Source organism: Meles meles, chromosome 3, assembly GCF_922984935.1.
Source record: "Meles meles chromosome 3, mMelMel3.1 paternal haplotype, whole genome shotgun sequence".
In the NCBI taxonomy this organism is placed as follows: domain Eukaryota; kingdom Metazoa; phylum Chordata; class Mammalia; order Carnivora; family Mustelidae; genus Meles; species Meles meles.
This window is the reverse complement of record NC_060068.1, coordinates 24,060,855-24,073,243: the sequence shown is the minus strand read 5'-3', so window position 1 is coordinate 24,073,243 and position 12,389 is coordinate 24,060,855. Positions and strand designations below refer to the sequence as shown.

The 12,389-nt window shown below is 46.2% G+C and overlaps 1 pseudogene; it reads right to left on the bottom strand.

The window, feature by feature from the left end:
- Positions 1 to 282: 282 nt before the first annotated feature.
- On the bottom strand, positions 283 to 1,548 carry LOC123939165 (annotated as a pseudogene).
- Positions 1,549 to 12,389: the final 10,841 nt, after the last annotated feature.

The window sequence follows — 12,389 nt, the reverse complement described above, 5'->3', positions numbered from 1 at the left end:
CCCACATGAAGTTGGAGCTCTTCACAGCTTTGAATGAGCCAGAAGTGATCAAAATGGAGTGACCACAAAGAAAGGCCCTTGGGCATCCAGGCAGGTCTCCTCTGCGTGGGGGCGGGGGGTTCTGGGTGTGACTGAGTGGGCAGAGCTTCACAGTTTCCCCACAAGGGACAGAGGAAGGAATATTCTCTGACAGCTCTACCCAGGATGGTCCACTGCTGGAAGCAGGTGCAGCCCCTCATGAGTCCCGGATGTCCTGGTGATTATTGGGCGCAGCCATGAATCTCAGCCCAGCCACTGTGGGTCCCACAGGTGCTCCAGGGAGAGCACCTTGGTGTGCTTGTGGTAGAGAAGGTACCTGTTCAGATGGCTCTCGTCATGCCACACGGCCTCAATCCCATTGGCCTGATTGACCACCATCATCTGGTGACAGGCCGAGGTCAGCTGGAGAACCTCGGCCACTGACCCCCCAAAGAAGCCTCCTGCAGAGTAGAAGTCACCCTCGTCTCTGGGAATGTAGGCCTGGGACTGCGGCTGGCGCTCGTAGGTGAAGGACTTGCAGGCCACCCTGAAGAAGCCGGGGTGCAGGGTGCCAAAGATGGGGGACAGAATTTCCATGCAATGTGGTCGCTGAACTTCATATCCACGTCAACGCACACCAGGTAGTCCACCTCGTGGAGGAAGCGCTGCTACAAGAAGCTGTTTATCCTTCCCATGCGGTGCATGGACTGCCAGCGTGCATAGTTTCAGACCTCGAGGACCACCAGCTGCCTCCCTTATGTGAGGGGCATGCTGGGCACATCAGTTGGCTGGTCGGTGAAGATGTAGTAGGTGACCCTGTGTCCCACTGTGAAGTGCCTCTCCACCATCTGCAGGAACAGCTCCAGGAAGACCACGTAACTAAGACCAACAATAGCACCACAGAAAGAGACGGTGTGTGCTACACAGACTCAAACAGCTGCTGAAGAACAGACGAGCGAGAGCAGCTTATGATACCAGAGCCGCACCTCAAGAACACCCTGCTCAGTGAAATCAGCCCATGGCGCCAGTCAGGCGCTGCCTGATTGCATTTGCACGGGCATCTAGAATGGGCAGATTCATCGAAACAGACAGTGGAAGGCGGGTGCCAGAGCCTGGGAGCGGGGACATGGGGAGCGAGTGTGTAATGGGCACAGAGCTTCAGTTTTCCAAGAGGAAAATGCTTGTGAAGGTGGGCGGCCCCACAGCCCCATGAATCGTGTATCAGCTGTAGAGTAAGAGGAAGCATTCAGGTCCCTTCCTATTGAGCACGTAGTCTCAACCATAAGGTATTTTCTTAATCCATGAGTTTGGCGAAAATTCAAAGGATGGGTAACATCTAATGAACAGTCTCTCCCAACTCATGACCCACCAATGGCTTCTTCTCCTTAAAAAAGAAAATGCGAATCAAGATCCTACAGTGGTCTACCAGACCATACAAGATATGCCTCTGACCTCGGCTTCTTCCTCACTCACCTCCCTCTTGTTATCAGGGAAGGCGTCTCTTTGATGCTCCTGATACATGCCAGGCATGCTTCTCTGAGCCCGAACGCTTCCTGTTCCCTAGGGCTGTCCTGCAGTGCTCACCCCCATAGCACCTTCCGCCCTTTGACTCGTTCCCAGAACCATCTGTGCCCCATAGCTCCTCCTGCTGGCAACAGTACAGGTGTAAGCCAATGGAAAAACGCAGCTGGCTGTGCACTTGACCTGTGCATTTTTCTAGGTGGAAATCAGAACTCAATAAAAAGGAACAAATAAATCCTGTGCAATGTGAAAACAAATCCCTCTCCATCCCCTGACCCAGCCTTACCTGTTTTAGAGTTCAAATGACCATGGAACATATTTTGTATTTGTGTTTTACTTGTTTTCTCTATTTTCCACTAGCCTATAGCTCCGTGAAAACAGGGCCTTCACCTGTTTGGGTAACTGCCTTATCCCTAGAGTCCACACAGTAAGCTGTTCAGAAAAGACAATAGTAACAGAGGAGAAAGTGACTACTTTGGTGTGTGCTTGAGGGCAAGGGAAGGCAGGCACTCTCGTATGCCACTAATGAAAATACCAATTTTTATAATCATTTCAGAGGGCATATGAGAAATTATATCAACACTTTAAAGATTTGTTTTTCTTAATTTATTTCTTTTCAGCGTAACGGTATTGTTTTTTTAATTTGTTTATTTTCAGCGTAAACAGTATTCATTGTTTTTGCACCACACCCAGTGCTCCATGCAGTACATGTCCTACTTATTACCCACCACCTAGTTCCTCAACGGCCCCCCCCCCCCCCCGCCCCTTCAAAACCCTTTGGTTGTTGTTTATTGTCCATAGTCTCTCATGGTTCATCTCCCCTTCCAGTTTCCCTCAACTCCCTTCTCCTCTCCATCTCCCCATGTCCATGTTCTTTGTTATGCTCCTCAAATAAGTGAGACCATTTGATACTTGACTCTCTCTGCTTAACTTATTTCGCTCAGCATAATGTTTCAGTCCCGTCCATGTTGCTACAAAAGTTGGGTATTTATCCTTTCTGATGGAGGCATAATACTCCATTGTGTATATGTACCATATCTTCCTTATCCATTCATCTGTTGAAGGGCACCTTGGTTCTTTCCACAGTTTGGCGACCGTGGCCATTGCCGCAATAAACATTGGGGTGGAGATGGCTCTTCTTTTAGCTACCTCTGTATCCTTGGGGTAAATACCCAGCAGTGCAATTGCAGGGCCATAGGGAAGCTTTATTCTTATCTACTTGAGGAATCTCCACACTGTTCTCCAAAGTGTCTGCACCAACTTGCATTCCCACCAACAGTGGAAGAGGGTTCCCCTTTCTCCACATCCTCTCCAACACACGTTGTTTCCTGTCTTGCTAATTTTGGCCATTCTAACTGGTGTCAGGTGGTATCTCAATGTGGTTTTAATTTGAATCTCCCTGATGGCTAATGATGATGAACATTTTTTCATGTGTCTGATAGCCATTTGTATGTCTTCGTTGGAGAAGTGTCTGTTCATATCTTCTGCCCATTTCTTGATATGATTATCTGTTTTGTGTGTGTTGAGTTTGAGAAGTTCTTTATAGATCCTGGATATCAACCTTTTGTCTGTACTGTCATTTGCAAATATCTTCTCCCATTCCGTGGGTTGCCTTTTGTTTTGTTGACTGTTTCCTTTGCTGTGCAGAAGCTTTTGATCTTGATGAAGTCCCAAAAGTTCATTTTCACTTTTGTTTCCTTGGCCTTTGGAGACATATCTTGAAAGAAGTTGCTGTGGCTGATATCGAAGAGGTTACTGCCTATGTTCTCCTCTAGGATTCTGATGGATTCCTGTCTCACATTGAGGTCTTTTATCCATTTCGAGCTTATCTTTGTGTACGGTGTAAGAGAATGGTCGAGTTTCATTCTTCTACATATCGCTGTCCAGTTTTCCCAGCACCATTTATTGAAGAGACTGTCTTTTTTCCATTGTATATTTTTTCCTGTTTTTTTGAAGATTATTTGACCATAGAGTTGAGGGTCCATATCTGGGCTCTCCACTCTGTTCCACTGGTCAATGTGTCTGTTTTTATGCCAGTACCAAGCTGTCTTGGTGATCACAGCTTTGTAGTAAAGCTTGAAATCGGGTAACGTGATGCCGCCAGTTTGGTTTTTGTTTTTCAACATTTCCTTAGCAATTCGGGGTCTCTTCTGATTCCATACAAATTTTAGGATTATTTGCTCCAGCTCTTTGAAAAATACTGGTGGAATTTTGATCGGAATGGCATTAAAAGTATAGATTGCTCTAGGCAGTATAGATATTTTAACAATGTTTATTCTTCCAATCCAAGAGCATAGAACGATCTTACACCTTTTTGTGTCTTCTTCAATTTCTTTCATGAGTGTTCTGTAGTTCCTCAAGTACAGGTCCTTTACCTCTTTGGTTAGGTTTATTCCCAGGTGTTTCATGGTTCTTGGTGCTATAGTAAATGGAATCGATTCTCTAATTTCCCTTTCTGTATGTTCATTGTTAGTGTATAAGAAAGCCACTGATTTCTGTACATTGACTTTGTATCCTGCCACGTTACTGAATTGTTGTATGAGTTCTAGTAGTTTGGGGGTGGAGTCTTTGGGGTTTTTCCATATAAAGAATCATGTCATCTGCGAAGAGAGAGAGTTTGACTTCTTTCTTGATAATTTGGATACCTTTTATTTCTCTTTGTTGTCTGATTGCCATTGCTAGAACTTCTAATACTATGTTGAACAAGAGTGGTGAGAGTGGGCATCCTTGTCGTGTTCCTGATCTCAACGGGAAGGCTGCAAGCTTTTTCCCATTGAGGATGATATTTGCTGTGGGTCTTTCATAGATAGATTTTATGAAGTTCAGGAATGTTCCCTCTGTCCCTATACTTTGAAGCGTTTTCCTCAGGAAAGGATGCTGGATTTTGACAAATGCTTTTTCTGCATCAATTGAGAGGACCATGTGGTTCTTCTCTCTTCTCTTATTGATTTGTTGTATCACATTGATTGATTTGCAAATGTTGAACCAACCTTGTAACCCAGGGATAAATCCCACCTGGTCATGGTGGATAATCTTTTTAATGTGCTGCTGGATACTATTTGTTAGGATCTCGTTGAGAATCTTAGCATCCATATTCATCAGTGATATTGATCTGAAATTCTCCTTTTTGTTAGGGTCTTTGCCTGGTTTGGGGATCAGGGTAATGCTGGCTTCATAAAAAGAGTCTGGAAGTTTTCCTTCTGCTTCAATTTTTTGCAACAGCTTCAGGGGACTTGGTGTTATTTCTTCTTTGAAAGTTTGGTAGAATTCCCCACAGAATCCGTCAGGTCCTGGGCTCTTGTTTTTTGGGAGGTTTTTTTAATCACTGCTTCAATCTCGCTACTAGATATCAGTCTATTCAGGTTATCAATTTCTTCCTGTTCAATTTTGGGAGTTTATAGCTTTCCAGGAATGCATCCATTTCATCTAGGTTGCTTAGCTTATTGGCATATAACTGTTGGTAATAATTTCTGATGATTGTTTCTATTTCCTTGGTGTTAGTTGTGATCTCTCTCTTTTCATTCATAATTTTATTAATTTGGGCTTTCTCTCTTTCTTTTGGATTAGTTTGACCAGTGGTTTATCAATCTTATTGATTCTTTCAAAAAACCAGCTTCTAGTTTCATTGATACGTTCTACTGTATCTCTCATTTCTACTTCATTGATCTCTGCTCTAATCTTGATTATTTCCCTTCTTGCGTGTGGAGTTGGTTTGACTTGTTGATTCTCCAGTTCTTTAAGGTGTAGAGACAGCTGGTGTATTCTGGATTTTTCAATGTTTTTGAGGGAGGCTTGGATGGCTATGTATTTCCCCCTCAGAACCGCCTTTGCTGTATCCCATAGGTTTTGGACCGAAGTGTCTTCATTCTCATTGGTTTGCATGAATTGTTTAAGTTCTTCTTTGATCTCCTGGTTGATCCAAGCATTCTTCAGCAAGGTGGTCTTTAGCTTCCAGGTGTTTGAGTTCCTTCTGAACTTTTCCTTGTGATTGAGTTCCAGTTTCAAAGCATTGTGATCAGAGAATATGCAGGGAATAATGTCAGTCTTTTGGTATTGGTTGAGTCCTGCTTTGTGACCCAGTATGTGGTCTATTCTGGAGAAGGTTCCATGTGCACTTGAGAAGAATGAGTATTCTGTTGTTTTAGGGTGGAATGTTCTGTATATGTCTATGAGATCCATCTGGTCTAATGTTTCATTCAATGCTCTTCTTTCTTTATTGATTTTCTGCTTCGATGATCTATTACTGAGAGAGGCATATTAAGATCTCCTACTATCAATGTATTCATATCAATGTGATTCTTCATCTTGATTATGTTTTCTTATGTAATTGCCTGCTCCCCTATTGGGGGCAGAGATATTTACAATTGTTAGATCATCTTGGTGGATAGTCCCTTTAAGAATTATGTAGTGTCCTTCTGTATTTCTGACTACAGTCTTCAGTATATAATCTAATTTATCTGATATGAGAATCACTACCCAGGCCTTCTTTTGAGGCCCATTGGCATGAAAGCTGCTTCTCCATCCCTGCACTTTCAGTCTGGGTGTATCTTTAGGTTCAAAATGGGTCTCTTGTAGACAACATATGGATGGGTCCTGTTGTTTTATCCAATCTGCAACCCTGTGTCGTTTTTATATATATATATATATTTTTATTTATTTGACAGAGAGAAATCACAACTAGGCAGAGAGGCAGGTAGAGAGAGAGGGGGAAGCAGACTCCCTGCCAAGCTGAGAGCCCGATGCAGGGCTTGATCCCAGGACCCTGGGATCACGACCTGAGCAGAAGGCAGAGGCTTTAACCCACTGAGCCACCCAGACGCCCCAGCCCTGTGTTGTTTTATGGGCGCATTTAGGCCATTCACATTGAGAGTGATTATTGACAGATATGTTTTGATTGACATCATGTTACCTTTGAAGTTTTCTGTCTGTAGATTGTCTCTATATTTCTGTTCAATGATATTCTTGGGATTTTTTTCTCATTTATAGGACTCCCCCCCTTAATATTTCCTGCAGTGTCGGCTTGTTGGTTGCATAGTCTTCTAAACCTTGCTGGTCTTGGAAACTCTTTATCTCTCCATCCATTTTGATTGTCAGTCTTGATGGATAGAGTATTCTTGGCTGCATGTTCTTCTCATTTAGTACTCTGAATACATTTTGCCAGCCCTTCCTGGCTTGCCAGGTCTCTGTGGAAAGATCTGACGTTATTCTCATGGGCTTTCCTCTGTATGTAAGGAGCTTCTTTGTCCTAGCTGCTTTTTTTTTTTAAAGATTTTATTTATTTATTTGACAGAGAGAGAGATCACAAGTTGTCAGAGAGACAGGCATAGAGAGAGAGGGGAAGCAGGCTTCCTGCTGAGCAGAGAGCCCGATGTGGGGATCGATCCCAGGACTCTGAGATCATGAACTGATCCAAAGGCAGACGTTTAATCCACTGAGCCACCCAGGCGCCCCATGTCTTAGCTGCTTTTAAGAGAGTCTGTCTTGAAACATAATTCCTCGTTTTAACTATAAGGTGTCGTGAGGACTTTTGAGAATCTAAAATCTTGGGCAGAAACCGCTCTGCCTCTAGTACATGAACGTTGTTTCCATTCGTGAGATTGGGAAAATTTTCATAGACAACTTCTTCCACTATATCTTCTAGGCTTCTTTCTTTTTTCCTCCCTTTCAGGGATTCCAATAATTCTGACGTTGGAACATTTCATGGCATCATTTTCCTGATTCTGTTTTTGTGGCTTCTGAGCTCTTTGTTCCAGGCTTCCTCCTGATCCTTTCTCTCTGTTTGTCCTACAGATCATTAATTCTATCTAATGTCTCAGTTACCCTAGCTTTTAGAGAATTTAGATTGGAACTCATTGAGAGCATTTTGAACATCATCCTTGGTGGCTTTCAGTTCTGCCCTAACATTGTGAACATCATCCCTGGTGGCTTTCAGTTCTGCCCTAATCAATTCTGTTTGGTCATCCATGGCTTTCTCCAACCTAGCTATTGCCTGGATAATTGTTAGTCTGAATTCCTTTTCTGACATATTGTCTATGTCGATAGCCATTAGCTCTGTTGCAGAAGGTCCATCCTCTGTATTTTTCTTCTGTTGGGTATTCCTCCTCCTAGTCATTTTGGTAAGAGATGACTGAACAGATGCAGCTGGATATATCGATTGTGGTGCAATCAAGGTGCACTCTGGAACGCTTCAGTGCAATCAGGGTTCCCCTCCCTAATGAGAGAAAAAAAGAAAAGAAAAAGAAATAGAGAAGAACAAAGAAAAAAAAGGAAAAAAGAGAGAGAGAGATAGGAAAAAAAAGGAAGATAAAAGAGAAGGCTCAGCCCAAACGGGCCCCAATGTAAAATTTGTGAAGTATACAAACAAAAACAGACAAACAAAAAGACTGATAAAAGTATATGATAAGAGAAAAAAATATATATATAAGCAAAAAAAGGAAGGACCTCAGCAGAAAGAACCCAAAGTATAAGATTTATATACCATAAGGACAAACACAAATACACAGAAACACTGGCAGAAGGAAAAGTTGGGAGAGTAGTTATAAATTCTCTCTGTGGGTGAGGAAGGTTATTTTGATTCTTCCTGGATGTATCTTGATGTTTCTGTTAATGGACTCAACTTTCCTAAGATACAGAGGGATTAAAAATTGGATAACCTATAGGGGTAGCATTGATTGGGGAAAGGGGGTTAACTTAAACTTTAACTCTATATGTATATTATAAAATACGGAGCCTGCCAGGCCACCTGCGGAAGCCGAGCCCCAGGGTGAGAAGGCCGGGCGGGGCTGGGTGCCTGGGCATGTGCGGGGACGGGTCGGTGCTGGGCCCACAGGGACGAGCCCCACAGGCTGGTGGGGGGCCAGGAGCAAGGACTGGGCTCAGAGCACCCAGCGGGGACACTGCCCTCGGGGAGCTGTCCCGCTGAGGGTTCCTTCCCTGGCTGCGGCCTCTCCACGACGCCCCGCCTGGGTCCTGTGGGCGCCAAGGCACACGCAGAGGCAGGCAAGCGCGGGACCTTCTCTCCTCTCCCAGCTGCTCCTGGCAAGGAGCTCGGGCCCCTCCTGACATCAGCAGGAGCTGGGGATTGGGAGACGGTGAGACACCCCGTGCCCCGTGGCGGGATGCCCGCCACCAGCGCTGGGCCCCTCACAAGCCCGGTGCGCTGGGCCAGGCCTGGGCGCTCGCTCGGGGGTCCCCGGACATCTCCGGTGCAGTGCCCTGAGCCTGCCTGTGCTGGGTCGCCTCGGACCAGCCCGGGAGGCCAGCCAAGGGGCCCCTAGGCCAGGCAGGGAGGCGCCAGGCCAGAAGGTCCGGACGAGCTGCTCCCGGTCCCAGTGTGGGGAGCCTGGGCCGAGGCTGCTCCCCCAACGGAGGAGGACCTGGGCCCAGGGAGCTGAGTGGGGACAGGGCACAATGAGCCCAAAGCAGGGCAGGGAGTGCCGGGGGGGTGGACCTTGACTTCAGACCCACTGGGAGACCACATACCCCCCACATGGCTCGGTCCCCCGGTGGGGGAAGGTGGTCGTCGGGATGTCCAGGCTCCCGGGCTGCACGGCCGGCAGCCGCTGGCTGGCATGGGAGGAGGCACGGCTGGCGCAGGAGAGAGCCCTCGGCAGAGAGGAGGGGGCAGGTGCTCCCGCGGAGGCAGGTGCCCGAGGGCGGGCGGCGCGCGCCCGCCTCCGCGGGAAGGCAGAGCCGCGCCAGCCCGGGTGCCCCGAGGCCAAGGCCGAGACCCTCTCCAGCATTGGCCACCGCACCCTCTTCTCTCCACCGACAACCCCACTGTGCCGGGTCTTGGCCGCTTGCTGTCTTTGCACTGGACTTGCCATCCTGCCTTGACCAAGCGGCTACCCTCTGTGGACTGAGGTCCAAAACAAGGACCAGAGGGGCCTGGGGGTATCCACGACCTCGCTCAGCCGGCGAGGGTCCGGGCGGCCACCATGCCCCAGCTCCCCCTGTGCTTCTGCCTGGAGTCCTGCCCGGCTTCCTCGGAAGGAGGAACCCCAGCACCGTGAGTGTGGGCCCCACTTCCCACGCTGGGCTCTCCACCCTTGGCCCCCTCTGCCGCCCTCCCTGCATTCACACACACACACACAAACACACACACCAGTGGAAGAGGAAGGCTCAACAACTAGTAGGTCAGGGTGAGGGGGAGCTGGAATACATGCATGTTGATGCGGGAAACAGCTCGTGAGCTCTTGGCATCAGTAAATCGAATGGAAGTCACTCAGGTTTTCCGCTTCTGTCTCGTATTCATGTGTGTGTGGATGAGAAGACTCAAAGACGAAAAAGAGGGAGGAGTCAAGATGGCGGAGAAGTAGCAGCCTGAGACTACATCAGGTAGCAGGAGATCAGCTCGATAGCTTATCTAAACATTGCAAACACCTACAAATCCAACGGGAGAGCGAAGAGAAGAAGAACAGCAACTCTAGAAACAGAAAATCAACCACTTTCTGAAAGGTAGGACTGGAGGAGAAGTGAATCTAAAACGACGGGAAGATAGACCGCGGGGGCAGGGGCTGGCTCCTGGCAAGCGGCGGAGGAACAGAGCACAAAATCAGGACTTTTAAAAGTCTGTTCCACTGAGGGACATTGCTCCAGGGGCTAAACCGGGGTGAAGCCCACGCGGGGCCAGCGTGGCCCCAGGCCCCGCAGGGTCACAGAAGGATCGGGGGTGTCAGAGTGTCGGAGAGCTCGCAGGTATTAGAACGGAGAAGCCGGCTGGAGAGACAGAGCCGAGGACTAAACTCTCAGCTCGGGGTTACCTTGAACTGGTCGCGGGCTGGGTGAGCTCGGAGCGCGGCTAGAGGCTGGGGATACGGGAGTGATTGGGTGCTGTCCTCTGGGGGCGCACTGAGGAGTGGGGCCCCAGGCTCTCTGCTCCTCCGGGCTGGAGACTGGGAGGCCGCCATTTTCATTCCCGTCCTCCGGAACTCTACGGAAAGCGTTCAGGGAACAGAAGCTCCCAAAAGCGAACCCCAGCCGATTACTTAGTCCGGCCGCCGGTAAGGGCGGTGCAATCCTGCCTCGGGAAAAGACACTTGAGAGTCACTACAACAGGCCCCTCCCCCAGAAGATCAACAAAATATCCAGCCAGGACGAAGTTCATCTATCAAGGAGAAAGCAGATTCAATTCCTAAGACAGCAGAGCAATTCCAGAGGAGGAGAAAGCAAAGCACGGAACTCATGGCTTTCTCCCCATGATTCTTTAGTCTTGCGGCTACTTCAATTTTTTTTTTCTTTTTTCAATTTTTTTTTCTTTTTTCTTTTTTCTTCTTCTGCTAAATTTTTTTTAAAGTTTTACCCTTTTCCTTTTTAACATTTTTTGACTAGTTCATCTAAATATATATATTTTTTCTTTCTTTTTTATATTTTTTATTTGTTTTATTTTTTAAATTTTTTTCTTTCTTTCTTTTTTTTTTCAGAAGCTGTTTTTATCCCCTTTCTCCCCCCCACAATTTGGGGTCTCTTCTGATTTGGTTACAGCGCATTTTTCTGGGGTCTTTGATACCCTTTTAGTAGTTTATTTGCTCCTTCATATTCTCTTATCTGGACAAAATGACAAGGCGGAAAAAATCACCACAAACAAAAGAACAAGAGACAGTACCGAAAGCTAGGGACCTAATCAACACAGACATGGGTAATATGTCAGATCAAGAGTTCAGAATGATGATTCTGAACATTCTAGCCGGGCTCGAAAAAGGCATGGAAGATATTAGAGAAACCCTCTCTGGAGATATTAAAGTCCTTTCTGGAGAAATTAAAGAACTAAAATCTAACCAAGTTGAAATCAAAAAAGCTATTAATGAGGTGCAATCAAAAATGGAGGCTCTCACTGCTAGGATCAATGAGGAAGAAGAAAGAATTAGTGATATAGAAGACCAAATGACAGAGAATAAGGAAGCCAAGCAAAAGAGGGACAAACAGCTACTGGACCATGAGGGGAGAATTCGAGAGATAAGTGATACCATAAGACGAAACCACATTAGAATAATTGGGATTCCAGAAGAAGAAGAAACAGAGAGGGGAGCAGAAGGTCTATTGGAGAGAATCATTGGAGAGAATTTCCCTAATATGGCAAAGGGAACAAGCATCAAAATCCAGGAGATGCAGAGAACCCCCCTCAAAGTCAACAAGAATAGGTCCACACCCCGTCACCTAATAGTAAAATTGACAAGTCTTAGTGACAAAGAGAAAATCCTGAAAGCAGCCCGAGAAAAGAAGTCTGTAACATACAATGGTAAAAATATTAGACTGGCGGCAGACTTATCCACAGAGACCTGGCAGGCCAGAAAGAGCTGGCATGATATATTCAGAGCACTCAACGAGAAAAACATGCAGCCAAGAATACTCTATCCAGCTAGGCTATCATTGAAAATAGAAGGAGAGATCAAAAGCTTCCAGGACAAACAAAAACTGAAAGAATTTGCAAACAGCAAACCAGCTCTACAGGAAATCTTGAAAGGGGTCCTCTAAGCAAAGAGAGAGCCTAAAAGTAGTAGATCAGAAAGGTACAGAGACAATATACAGTAACAGTCACCTTACAGGCTAATAATGGCACTAAATTCATATCTCTCAATAGTTACCCTGAATGTTAATGGGCTAAATGCCCCAATCAAAAGACACAAGGTATCAGAATGGATAAAAAAACAAAACCCATCAGTATGTTGCCTACAAGAAACTCATTTTAGACGCGAAGACACCTGCAGATTTAAAGTGAGGGGGTGGAAAACAATTTACCATGCTAATGGGCATCAGAAGAAAGCTGGGGTGGCAATCCTTATATCAGATCAATTAGATTTCAAGCCAAAGACTATAATAAGAGATGAGGAAGGACACTATATCCAACTCAA